The sequence below is a fragment of the Bubalus bubalis genome, chromosome 17, assembly GCF_019923935.1.
Source record: "Bubalus bubalis isolate 160015118507 breed Murrah chromosome 17, NDDB_SH_1, whole genome shotgun sequence".
In the NCBI taxonomy this organism is placed as follows: Eukaryota; Metazoa; Chordata; class Mammalia; order Artiodactyla; family Bovidae; genus Bubalus; species Bubalus bubalis.
The window spans coordinates 51,036,067-51,048,810 of NC_059173.1; positions in this window are offsets into that span (position 1 = coordinate 51,036,067).

Below are 12,744 nucleotides of genomic sequence, written 5' to 3' on the forward strand. Positions count from 1 at the left end.
AATCACTGGGTTACTTATTGAAAGATACTAAGTTTTTTTCAGTCATTTGTTTTTAAGAAGAGTATCATAATGATTATAAGTCATTTTATATTTTTGCCAATGTATCTTGGTGATGGATTCCTAGAATTGGAATCAAGGGGGATTTGCACTATGTAAAATTTACTAATGTTGCCAACTATTCCTCTATTTATGTAATGCCTTTTTTCCCCCAACCTCATCAGCAGTGTACGAGACTATAAATTTCTTCACAGCTTTATTAACAAAATATTTTGTCATGCTTTTGGAATTTTACAAAAATGATGAAATAAAACATTTATTCATCTTTCTCTTATTATAAGTGAGAATGTAATTTTTCTTATGGTTAAGGAGGCTTTTTTTTCAGTGAATGTATGGTTTATATCATTTATTCATTATGCTACAGGTTTTTCTTTATTCCTTGATATTTAAGAACTTCTGGTGAGTAGGGATATAAACTCAGTTTCTTATAAATTGGATTATTTTTAATTTTGCTGTTTGGTTTTGACTTAGTTTATTGTGTTTTTTTCTACAATATTCTTCCACTCACACCAATTTTCTTCTAGTTCATATATATTTTCATTTTTTATGTTTTATTCTCTAATCAATTTGGAATTTATCCTGGAGCAGGAAGAAAAAATGTAATTTATCTTTTATTAAATAGCGCTCCAGTTGTCATGAGATATAAGGTCTTTTCTTTAAATTAATACCTAAAATACAGAGTTATTTTATTTCTAGCATTTATATCACAGAAATATGTTTTCCAATTAGGGCTACCTTAATGCAACCTGAGAATACTTTAGACAGTAGAGAAACAATCTTTTTGCAGAATTTTTTGGATATTAGCATTTTTGAAGTTTTAAACTCTTTAAAAAGCCAGAGAACAAGTTTTTAGTAACATTTTATTTTTTCTTTTTTGCCACATAGCAGGCATGTAGCACGGGGATCTTAATTCCTGGGTTAGGGATTGAACCCTTGTACCCTGCAGTGGAAGTGTGGAATGTTAACCATTGTACAGCCAGAGAAGTCCTTTAGGGATCTACTTCTATCTAATGAAATTTTACAAATGTAAAAACCTTTATTAATGCTTATAACTTTTAATTTTTTGCTGTTTTTTTATTGCAAGTTTTATTTTATAGCTGTTCTAAAACTGTTTGTAAAATGTAGCTCTTGAAAAACATTAGTTAAAACCTATAGAAAAAGTTTTCTAAATGCTTATAGCTTTGGTTTTGAATTATTTTTAGGCATTGGAAATCATTTAGACTACATTTCTAAAATGAATTTAGCTTCTTGGAAAAGTCAGATCTGAGTTAGTTTTTCATATCTAAGTAGGCTTTAGTCTTTTTGCTCACACTGATAAATTCAAGTGTGTCACTGTTCCAATATACTATTTCAGGTCCAATGTAATGTGGCTACGATTCCCTGATTCTAACTCATTTCAGTTTACTGCCCAGCATTGATCCTTTTTCACCCTGGATGGTCTTAGTATAAGACTACCCTAGTATAAGACTACATCTATCACTTTCTGTCTGACCTTCTTAGATTATCTGCTGATGGATGATACAGATCTTTACCATAACTATAGGTCATATTATGAATTTGTCTTCATTTCGTTGAGAAATGGTGAAGTCTTTTAGAGGAACACCATAACAAAACTTTCTATTATAATCACATACTAGTGTAAATTTAAAGTGATATTGGAGGGTGTAGCTGTGAATCTCTGCTTATTTCTTAAGTTTTGGTTTTATGGTAACAAGTTCTCAAAACTAAACAAAAATCTATGGATTTATAGTGAGTATTAGCTTTCCTATTCATACACTGAGGAAAATAACTAAAGATCAAATGAAGATCAATATTAATCTTATACTTAGATGTACAGTCAGTATAACAATTGTCTTTTTTAAAAAGGTGTATAATTTGTGCTTTACACACAATTTGAATAAAGTGGGTAGTATATACTTGGCTTACTTATTTTATTATTACAAGAGTCGGACATGACTGAGCGACTTCATTTTTGCTTTTCACTTTCATGCATTGGAGAGGGAAATGGCAACCCACTCCAGTGTTTTTGCCTGGAGAATCCCAGGGACAGGGGAGCCTGGTGGGCTGCCATCTGTAGGGTCGCACAGAGTCGGACACGACTGAAGCGACTTAGCAGCAGCAGCTTGAACTGCATTCTTATATATCAAGTATAGAAGTGGGTTCTGTTTTCTTTACTACTTTTTCATGTGTTTCGGAGAAGGCAATGGCACCCCACTCCAGTACTTTGCCTGGAAAATCCCATGGATGGAGGAGCCTGGTAGGCTGCAGTCCATGGGGTCGCTAAGAGTCAGACACGACTGAGCGACTTCCCTTTCACTTTTCCCTTTCATGCATTGGATAAGGAAATGGCAACCCACTCCAGTGTTCTTGCCTGGAGAATTCCAGGGATGGGGAAGCCTGGTGGCTGCCGTCTATGGGGTCACACAGAGTCGGACACGACTGAAGTGATGCAGCAGCAGCAGCAGCAGCAGCATGTGTTTAATAATATATAAGGTTTTATAAAATATGTGAACTATCATGAGATTACATTTATGGTTATATAGTTTATGAGCAGAGAAATGGAAACAAAATTTTGTGTATTGCTATTTATAAACTTTAATAGTTTCAATATTATTGAAAGAATCTTCTCTCTCCACACAAAATTTTGAATAAAGCCAAAGAAGGTAACAAGCTTATATGCAGTGTATGATCCAGGGAGAAGTATACTTAACTAAATTATCAGAACATGTGAAGATTAGCTGTGATGTCTGTTTTTCTTTTTCACATTGTCTCAGTTCAGTTCAGTTCAGTCACTCAGTCGTGTCCGACTCTTTGCGACCCCATGAGTTGCAGCATGCCAGGCCTCCCTGTCCATTACCAACTCCCGGAGTTTACTCAAACTCATGTCCATCGAGTTGGTGATGCCATCCAGCCATCTCATCCTCTGTCGTCCCCTTTTCTTCCTGCCCCCAATCCCTCCCAGAATCAGGTCTTTTTCAATGAGTCAACTCTTCACATGAGGTAGCCAAAGTACTGGAGTTTCAGCTTTAGCATCATTCCTTCGAAAGAAATCCCAGGGCTGATCTCCTTCAGAATGGACTGGTTGGATCTCCTTGCAGTCCAAGGGACTCTCAAGAGTCTTCTCCAACACCACAGTTCAAAAGCATCAATTCTTCGACATTCAGCTTTCAAAAAAACTCTCACATCCTTACATGATGACTGGAAAAACCATACCTTGACTAGAGGGACCTTTGTTGGCAAAGTAATATCTCTGCTTTTGAATATGCTATCTAGGTTGGTCATAACTTTCCTTCCAAGGAGGAAGCGTCTTTTAATTTCATGGCTGCAATCACCATCTGCAGTGATTTTGGAGCCCAACAAAATAAAGTCTGACACTGTTTCCAGTGTTTCCCCATCTATTTGCCATGAAGTGATGGGACCAGATGCCATGATCTTAGTTTTCTGAATGTTGAGTACAGATACACAAAAACATCTGGGGAAAGATGGGCTTCCCTGGTTGCTCAGTGGTGAGGAATCTACCCACCAATGCAGGAGACATGGTTTGATTGTTGGGCTTGTAAGATCTCACACGCCAGGAAGCAACTAAGTCCGTGTGGTACAACTACTGAGCCTGTGCTCTAGAGCCCAGGAGCTGCACCTACTGAAGCCATATACCTTAGAGCCCATGTTCCACAAGAGAAGCCTCTGCATCGGGCCTGCTGGCTCAATCGGTAAAGAATCCACCAGCAATGCAGGAGACATGGGTTTGTCCCCTGCGTCAGGAAGATTCCCTGGAGAAGGAAATGGTAACCCACTCCAGTATTCTCGGCTGGAAAATCCCATAGACAGAGAATCCTGGTGGGCTACAGTCGATGGGGTTGCAAGAGTTGGACATGAATTAGCAACTAAACAACCTCCACTACCACACCTCAACTAGAGAATAGCCCACATAGCAATAAAGACCAAACACAGGCAAAAGCAAATAAATAAAATTATTTTTTAAAAAATTGAGAAAAGACTGTTAGATATTTAATATTCAAAACAAAATATGCCATATATCATAAAGCAAAGGGAAATATGTTAATATTCTATAATTTAGGTTATGTATATTACCTTTCTTATACTCAGGATTTATTTTTAAGTATAACTACATAGTTCTTACCAGTCTAATAGCTAGGAGTATTTCCTTTAATTTTGGACTAGAAAGTACTTATTTGCTATAGTGCTTCAATCATGTCCCTGGTGGTAAATTGTTTTTATACACAATATTAGACATTCTTCAATAACTTAAAAAGTATTTTAAGTAGACTAGACATATGATATGCAGAATATACATACATATTCATAAGGTTCAGGAAATAATACAGCAAATGTGTGTGGGCAACAGTAGGTGCTACTTTGATGATTTTTCAGTTTCACACTGTTTAAAATAACCCTCAGTAATTTTACACACTTATGGAAACAATACTTATCTTTCTAAGACACTGATATGATTAGATTCATTGCAAGGTAACTTTGTACCTATTATATTCCATTAACTAATAAAATCATATAGCTTCCAAAGATGCAACTTATAAACATAGAACACCAAGAAAAACAAAAGTTCACATCTAGGAGTTTAAGATCACAGAACATGAGTTCACTATGGTCTCCATAGTCTCCCTATCACTTTTTGGAAGCAAAATCAAATGAAAATGAATTTCAAGATAAGCCATAACTAGGAAAAGAATTAACAAAGTTAGAGCATAAGTGTGTTCCAGAAGGGCTTCAGTCTCCCTTACTAAAAATATGTTTGACTTTATTAGGAAAGATTAAGAAATGAATATAATTGTAAATGTCCCTGTTTTATTTTGTATTTCTTCTTCACCTCCCCCTGAAAGTGAAAGTTGCTCAATAATATCCATCTCTTTGTGACCCCATGGAATGTAGCCTGCCAGGCTCCTCTGTCCATGGAATTCTCCAGGCCAGAATACTGGAGTGGGTAGCCATTCCCTTCTCCAGGAAATCTTACCAACCCAGGGATCAAACTCAGATCTCCCACATTGCAGGCAGGTTCTTTACCATTTGAGCCACCAAGGAAGCCCTCACCTCTCCCATTCTCTCCTAATAACAACACTGAGAGGACTGGTTCTAATCCCTCTGGAAAAGGACAGGGAGGTGGCAACAGACAAGTGGGTTCAAGGCTAGGACAACCCTCAATCACCAGGCAAAGGGCATTCTTGCCCAGGAGGATTTTGTTCAATGAATGATCATTCATGGTTCGACTCACCATCTGGAATAATTACAAAGTACTCTATAAAATTGATCCCTGGGTTGGGAAGATCCCCTGGAGAAGAAAATGGCAACCTACTCCAGTATTCTTGCCTGGAGAATCCCACAGATGGAGGAGCCTGGTGGGCTACAGTCCACGGGGTTGCAGAGAGTCAGACACAACTGAGCAACTTCACTCACTCACTCACTCTTTAAAATTCCATAACTTATTTAATTTTTAGAGAAAATAAATGCATGTGTATTAATATGCAAAAGTTTAAATATGACTACCACTGCTTGACAGACTACTAAATAAAAATACCAAGTATTCACTTAAATTTATTTGATTACTATAATGACCTTAAAAAGATTATTATTTTCTCTACTCTATTCTGATGGGAAATATTAAGTAGTGGAGATAGATTCTAAGCTTTGTACCATTTCAATCACTTTACATCTATATTCTTTATATGTTATAGACAAAGGCTACATGCAAAACCATTTAAAAAGCAGATAAGTTATAGAGTAGATTCAACCTTGCTTTTGTTACATGTCCTTTGCTAAATTCCAATCAACAGCCATCATATTAAACATTTTTTATAAATCAACTTGTTTTTTTAATAAGCCACTTTACACTGAGTAGACAACTGAAAATGAGACAAAAGTATTTAAAAATATCCATGCTCCTTTTGAGAAATTAATAAGTAAGTCCTCCGTCAAATGCAATTGAAGTATTGAGGCTTCCTCTGCACTGTAGTGGCATGTATGTTGCCAACATACAAGTATATCCAAGTAAAATACAGGTAGCCTTCCTATGACTATATTATTTTAGATAATATGATATATTAAGCATGTGAAATTTAGCTTTTGCAGGTGAAGAATCTAATCACCCATGGCAGCTGTCATATTTAGAGCAACATATGAGAGGTAGGAGAAAAGTACAAGTGTCAGGGAATGGAAAGTCCTTTTAAGGATCAAGATTTTTCCAACAGATGGCTTGATAGTTTATTTTTTATATTCTATGTGTTCTAATTTTCACCATAGTAAATAGATTTTAATAATGTCTCATACATCAAAATAATTTGTTGGAGAAATCAAATGATAGAAAGCAGATTTATAAAATTATAAACATAGAACTGAACAGTATTCTTCTTGGTTCTATGTCATATTGAAAGTTAATGGTTTGAGTTGAATTTCTATCCTATGAGATAGTATAGAAATGAGAATTGAGGAAAAGGCAGAATGAAGATCAAAGGGAATATAAAATATGACTGTCAAAGAAACTGGCCTTCTGAAAGAGCTTCCAGTGGCCAAGCTAGAACAATAGAAGCTACAAAATTAATAAGGTAAATCTGGATTAAAACCCAAAGTATAAAAGAAATTTACACAAGTCGGAGAAGGCAATGGCACCCCACTCCAGTACTCTTGCCTGGAAAATCCCATGGATGGAGGAGCCTGGTAGGCTGCAGTCCATGGGGTCGCGAAGAGTCGGACACGACTGAGTGACTTCACTTTCACTTTCATGCATTGGAGAAGGAAATGGCAACCCACTCCAGTGTTCTTGCCTGGAGAATCCCAGGGACAGGGGAGCCTGGTGGGCTGCCATCCATTGGGTCGCACAGAGTCGGACATGACTGAAGCGACTTAGCGGCAGCAGCAGCATACTGCTATTAATTAATGATTATATACATAAACTGGTGGACAAAGCTCCTACACAGAATTGCAAACAATATATGTAGATATTGGACCTTACAGGAGGTGGAATTTAATTCCAGTCACCAGGCCCTCCATGACTCTATCCACACTACCCTCTACCCCTCCATGCCCCAGAGTGTTCTACGCTTAGTGACTTATCTCTAAAAACAGGATAAAGGCGGAGAAAATACTAACATTACAATGAAGGAATCTGGCAAACATTACCTTAACCAAATGGTGACTTAACCTCAGCAATGAGATCATGTGGATATAAAGACCTGTGATAGATGCAATGAGAAAGGTTCTTCACCTCTAGTATTCTTTTCAAAAACCCATTGCCCTAGCCTAACTGAAAAAATAAAGGCTAAACTCAAATTAGGAACATTCTACAGAATACCTGTTCAGTATTCCTCAAGACAGAAGAGACTTCACAGACAAGATAAATAATTATAATGAGGCAACTGGATAAAATCCAGAAACAGAAAGAGGACCTTAACCTGAAAATTGAAGAAACTCAGATAAGCAGAATAATGCGTCTATGTTGATTTTCAGTTTTGAAAAATGCATCATGTAATATAAGATGTTAAAAATGCAGCGGGGAGTGGGGGGGCAATGTAAGCAGTCAGTCTCTCTGGATGTAGCTGCAACTTTTCTACAAATCTAAAATTATCACAAAATAAAATTTTCAGGTTTTGGTTTGTTTTAAATATGGTCTAGGCCTTACTGCCATGATTAACCAAGAAAGAAAAAAGTAAGGGAAACACTTTAAGTTAAGGAATCTAAAGAGTTGCTATCATAATTGACAATTAATTGTAATGCATAATTATGTTTATCCTAAATTAGCAAAGCTGTCTAAGAGTTACAAAGGGTATTATTGTGAAAATATGGGAAGTTTCAATAAGGATCTTATATAAAATTATTATGTTATATAGCATTCATTCACAAAGTTAAACATATTGAGTTTGATAATATTATTTTGATTGTAAAGAGGACTGCATGGGTTTTTCGAAAATGAATGCTGAATTATTTAGGAGTGAAAAGTCATGATGTCTATAGCTTACTTTCACTTGGTTTGGCAAATAATATAAAGAGATGAATAGATTCATAGATAAATCATATATGGATATAGATAGATGAGTAAAGCAAATAAAATCATTAAAATTATTAAATATTTTATTTTGTCTTTAAGTCACTTAAAAAGAATATTAGCGGTAAGAGTGACATTATATCCTTATATCATTTTATCTGTATTGTAGAGGCAAGTGAGTTTAACAAGAAAAATAAGAAAAGTAAAAATCAAAATTTGAGAGGAATGAAGCACGGTGATGGGAGATATTAATGAAGATGGAAAAATCAATCCGGTATTAGAATACTATGCGTATGTGCTAAGTCAGTCATGTCCGACTGTTTGTGGCCCCATGGACTGTAGCCTATCAGGTTCCTCTGTTCATGGAATTTTCCAGGCAAGAATACTGGAGTTGAGTTGCCATTCCCTTCTCCAATTAGAATACCAGATTTATTTATATTTTATCTTTTTTTTAACTTCACTACCCTGGAAAGTTAAAGTGATAGATAGTAATGAAAATCAATTGTATTTACTTAGCTTTGTCTCATTTCTTCAGTATAAAACCCAAAAGTCCTTTATAGAGACAATAGTGGCCATGAAAGTTGACACTCCAGTATTTATTCAGCATAACTAAAAAGCCTATGGAGAAGGCAATGGCACCCCACTCCAGTACTCTTGCCTGGAAAATCCCATGGATGGAGGAGTCTGGTAGGCTGTGGTCCACGGGGTTGCTAAGAGTTGGACAGAACTGAGAGACTTCACTTTTATTTTTCACTTTCATGCATTGGATAAGGAAATGGCAACCCACTCCAGGGTTCTTGCCTGGAGAATCCCAGGGACGGGGGAGCCTGGTGGAGTGACATCTATGGGGTCACACAGAGTCGGACACAACTGAAGTGACGCAGCAGCAGCAGCAGCAAAAAGCCTAAGCTAAATATTATTTTCAAATTAACCCTGATGGTGAATTATTTGGGAATGGACTTTGTAGCAGATACTATTGGTGTGCTGTCCTAATTGGCCCACCCAAAATATCATCTGTAACTTCAGTGAATAGTTTCTTTATCTATCATCAACTTCCTACCTGAATCTCCTGCATCTAATCTCCTGTGGGTTTCTTTGGCCAACATGAGGTTCTTGACCAGTTGCAAGGCTGTGAAAGTACCAGGGAGTACTATCACCTAGAGAAGGATAAGAGTGGAGTGAAGTCTTACTGAAATCTCCTAGCTTTCACTGTGTTCTACAGTCTCTGAAAGGATCCTTGGCAGGATGGAACTCCCTTATCCAGAGTGTAATTCACTCTCTGTTTTCCTCCTTATGCTAGTTTCCTACCATTTTCCATGGTGCTTCCCAGATAAATTATTTCATTCAAATTATTTTTTCAGGGTCAGTATTTGGAGAGACATAAATTAAGATATACAGATTATCTAAAGTTTTCAAATGTGTATTGAGGTGATAGAAATGGAGGCAGGTAAAAGGAAAGTTTTCATCTTTCTATTATAAAAATAGTGGAACAAGTGTGCATTTTTTCTGAGGACAATGTTATGTCTAAACATGGGTCCTGGGAGCTGTGCAATTCCCTTGACTGACCTGGAGGATACATCCCACCTTTGGTTACACCAAAGGACTAAAGCTTTTTGACTTTGTTAAATGGCTAAACTATTATTATTTTGTCTTGCTTGACTGTTTTCCTTTGTTTCTGCATTTCTTACTTCTCTAGATAAATTTGCTCTTTGGAGTTCAGGGAAGGCCTCAGTTAAGTTTAGTTCAGTCGCTCAGTTCTGTCTGCCTCTTTGCGACCCCATGGACTGCAACACGCCAGGCCTCCCTGTCCAACAGCAACTCCCAGAACTTGCTCAAACTCATGTCCATCGAGTCGGTGATTCCATCCAACCATTTCATCCTCTGTCATCCCCTTCTCCTCCTGCCTTCAACTTTTCCCAGCGTCAGAGTCTTTTTCAATGAGTTAGTCAGTCACATCAGGTGGCTGAAGTATTGGAGTCTCAGCTTCAGCATCAGCTCTTCCAGTGAATATTCAGGACTGATTTCCTTTAGGATGGACTGGTCTGATCTCCTTGCAGCCCAAGGGACTCTCAAGAGTCTTCTCCAGCATCACAGTTCAAAAGCATCAATTCTTTGACACTCAGCTTTCTTTATAGTCCAAATCTCACATCCATACACGACTACTGGAAAAACCATAGCTTTGACTAGATGGACTTTGGTTGGCAAACTAACATCTCTACTTTTTAATATGCTGTCTAGGTTGGTCATGCTTGCCTGGAGAATCCCAGGGACTGGAGTCTGGTGGGCCGCCATCTATGGGGTCGCACAGAGTCGGACACGACTGACGTGACTTAGCAGCAGCTTAGCAGGTTGGTCATAGCTTTTCTTCCAAAGAGCAAGCGTCTTTTAATTTCATGGCTGCAGTCACCATCTTCAGTGATTTTAGAACTCAAGAAAATAAAATCTTTCATCTTTCAGTGTCCTATCTTTTTGAATTTTCATGCTGTTCATGTGGTTCTCAAGGCAAGAATAATAAAGTGGTTTGCCATTCCCTTCTCCAGTGGACCACATTTTGTCAGAGCTCTCCACCATGACCCATTTGTTTTGGGTGGCCCTACATGGCATGGCTCATAGTTTCATTGAGTTAGACAAGGCTGTGGTCCATGCAATCAGTTTGATTAGTTTTCTGTGATTGTGATTTTCATTCGTTCTGCCCTCTAAGGGATAAGGATCAGAGGCTTATGGAAGCTTCCTGATGGGACAGACTGACTGCTGGGGATACCAGGTTTTGTTCTGATGGGCGGGGCCGCCTTACTTGGTAAATCTTTAATCCAATTTTCTGTTTGATGGCTGGGGCTGTGTGCCCTCCCTGTTGCTTGACCTGAGACCAAACTATGGTGGAGGTAATGAAGATAATGGCGACCTCCTTCAAAAGGTCCCATGGTGCACTGCTGCACTCAGTGCCCCTGCCCCTGTAGCAGGCCACCGCTGACCCACGCCTTCGCCAGAGACTCCTGGACACTCAACAGGCAAGTCTGGGTCAACCTCTTGTGGGGTTACTGCTCTATTCTCCTGGGTCCTGGTACACACAAGGTTTTATTTGTGCCCTCCAAAAGTCTCTTTTCCCAGTCCTGTATAATTTCTGTAATCAAATCCCACTGGCCTCCAAAGTCAAATTCCCTGGGGGTTCTCACTCCCTTTGCTAAATCCCCAGGTTGGGAAATTTGTTGTGGGTCCTATAACTTTCTCAACAGTGTGAGAATTTATTTGGTATACTTTTCTGCAGTTTGTGGGTCATCTGCTCGGCAGCTCTATGGTGGGGTTAATGGTAACCTCCTCTCAGAGGGCTTATGCCACACCCAGTACTGCTGCATTCAGAGCCCCTGACCCTATGGTAGGCCACTGCTGACCCGTACATCTGCATGAGACACTCAAACACTCAAAGGGAAGGCCTAGGAGGCTGTTTTTCTACAAATAAGGGTTAGGCAGATGACATCACTGGAGGAGCAGGGGAAGAGCTGTGCCAGTGTCCTGGAAAGGTCCCATAAGAGTCCTATTTGGTTACACTTGTAAACCGATTTGAATTGGGATTTTTTTAAATTACTGTAAGTCTGAATTCCCATAACTGATACAGAGGAGTTTGGGGTAGCAATTGATTTGGGGGAAGACCTAGTTGGTGGCTAGGAGACTGTTTTTAAGGTAGTTACTTAAGAATGAAAAACTTTGATTAAAGAATGGAATGGAGCTTAATAGTGACTATTTGAGAAAGTGCCCCTTGGTATGACCACTGTGAGTACTTCTTCCATAATCTCCTTGGCAATTAGTTTGACCAATAGCTTCAGATTCTCTAGCACTGTTAGTTCATTTACCCAGCAAACATTTATCAATCATAAAAAACATGAACTTTGTGCTTAGTTCTAGAATTAACTGCATTGTCTTCCCTTAATTAATACACAGATAATAAATACCGATTGTCTAAATTGAGGACAGCTGTAATATCATTAGGCACATGCTGTGAGCTCTGGAGGCCCAGAGAAAGTGTTCATTCCCCCAAACTTTACAGTTAGGTGGGTCTTACTAAAGAACTAAGTCTTAATACACGAGTGGGTGAACCAGAAACAAAAGGAAAATTAGCAAAGACATGGAGAAGGAAGAACATTTCAGGCAAAGGAAATACTATGTCAAAAGGCACTGAGGCAAGATAAGTGTAATTCATTTTATGAAATGTGCAGGTTTTGAGATAACTGGAACACAGTATATGCGTCAGAGTATAAGAGAAGATGGAGCTGACTGAGTGTCTCATTTGCTATCAAGATAGGCTGGGACCTGGGGCCCTTTACTGGAACAGGAAAGATACAAGATGAATTTGGAGCATCTTTGTAGTGCCACAAAGTGAAGAAGTGCTCAAAAAAGAGGAAGGAAAAATCCTACAATGATGGGGATATGCCAAAGGGACAGAGGAGTCAACTGAAAGAACTCTGAAGGTCCAAAGTGGGAATAATTCAAGGAACAAAATAAAGAAACTGAATTGGAATACAATTTAAAGTATAAAATAAATATCCATGAGTCCATAATGAGATAAATATATCATTAAATAAATAGAGAAATACACAACTTCCCTGTGCAGAATTACAAATAATTCATGTAGATACTCTGTCCTCAGGAGGTGGAACACAACTCCCCACTTGTGAGTAGTG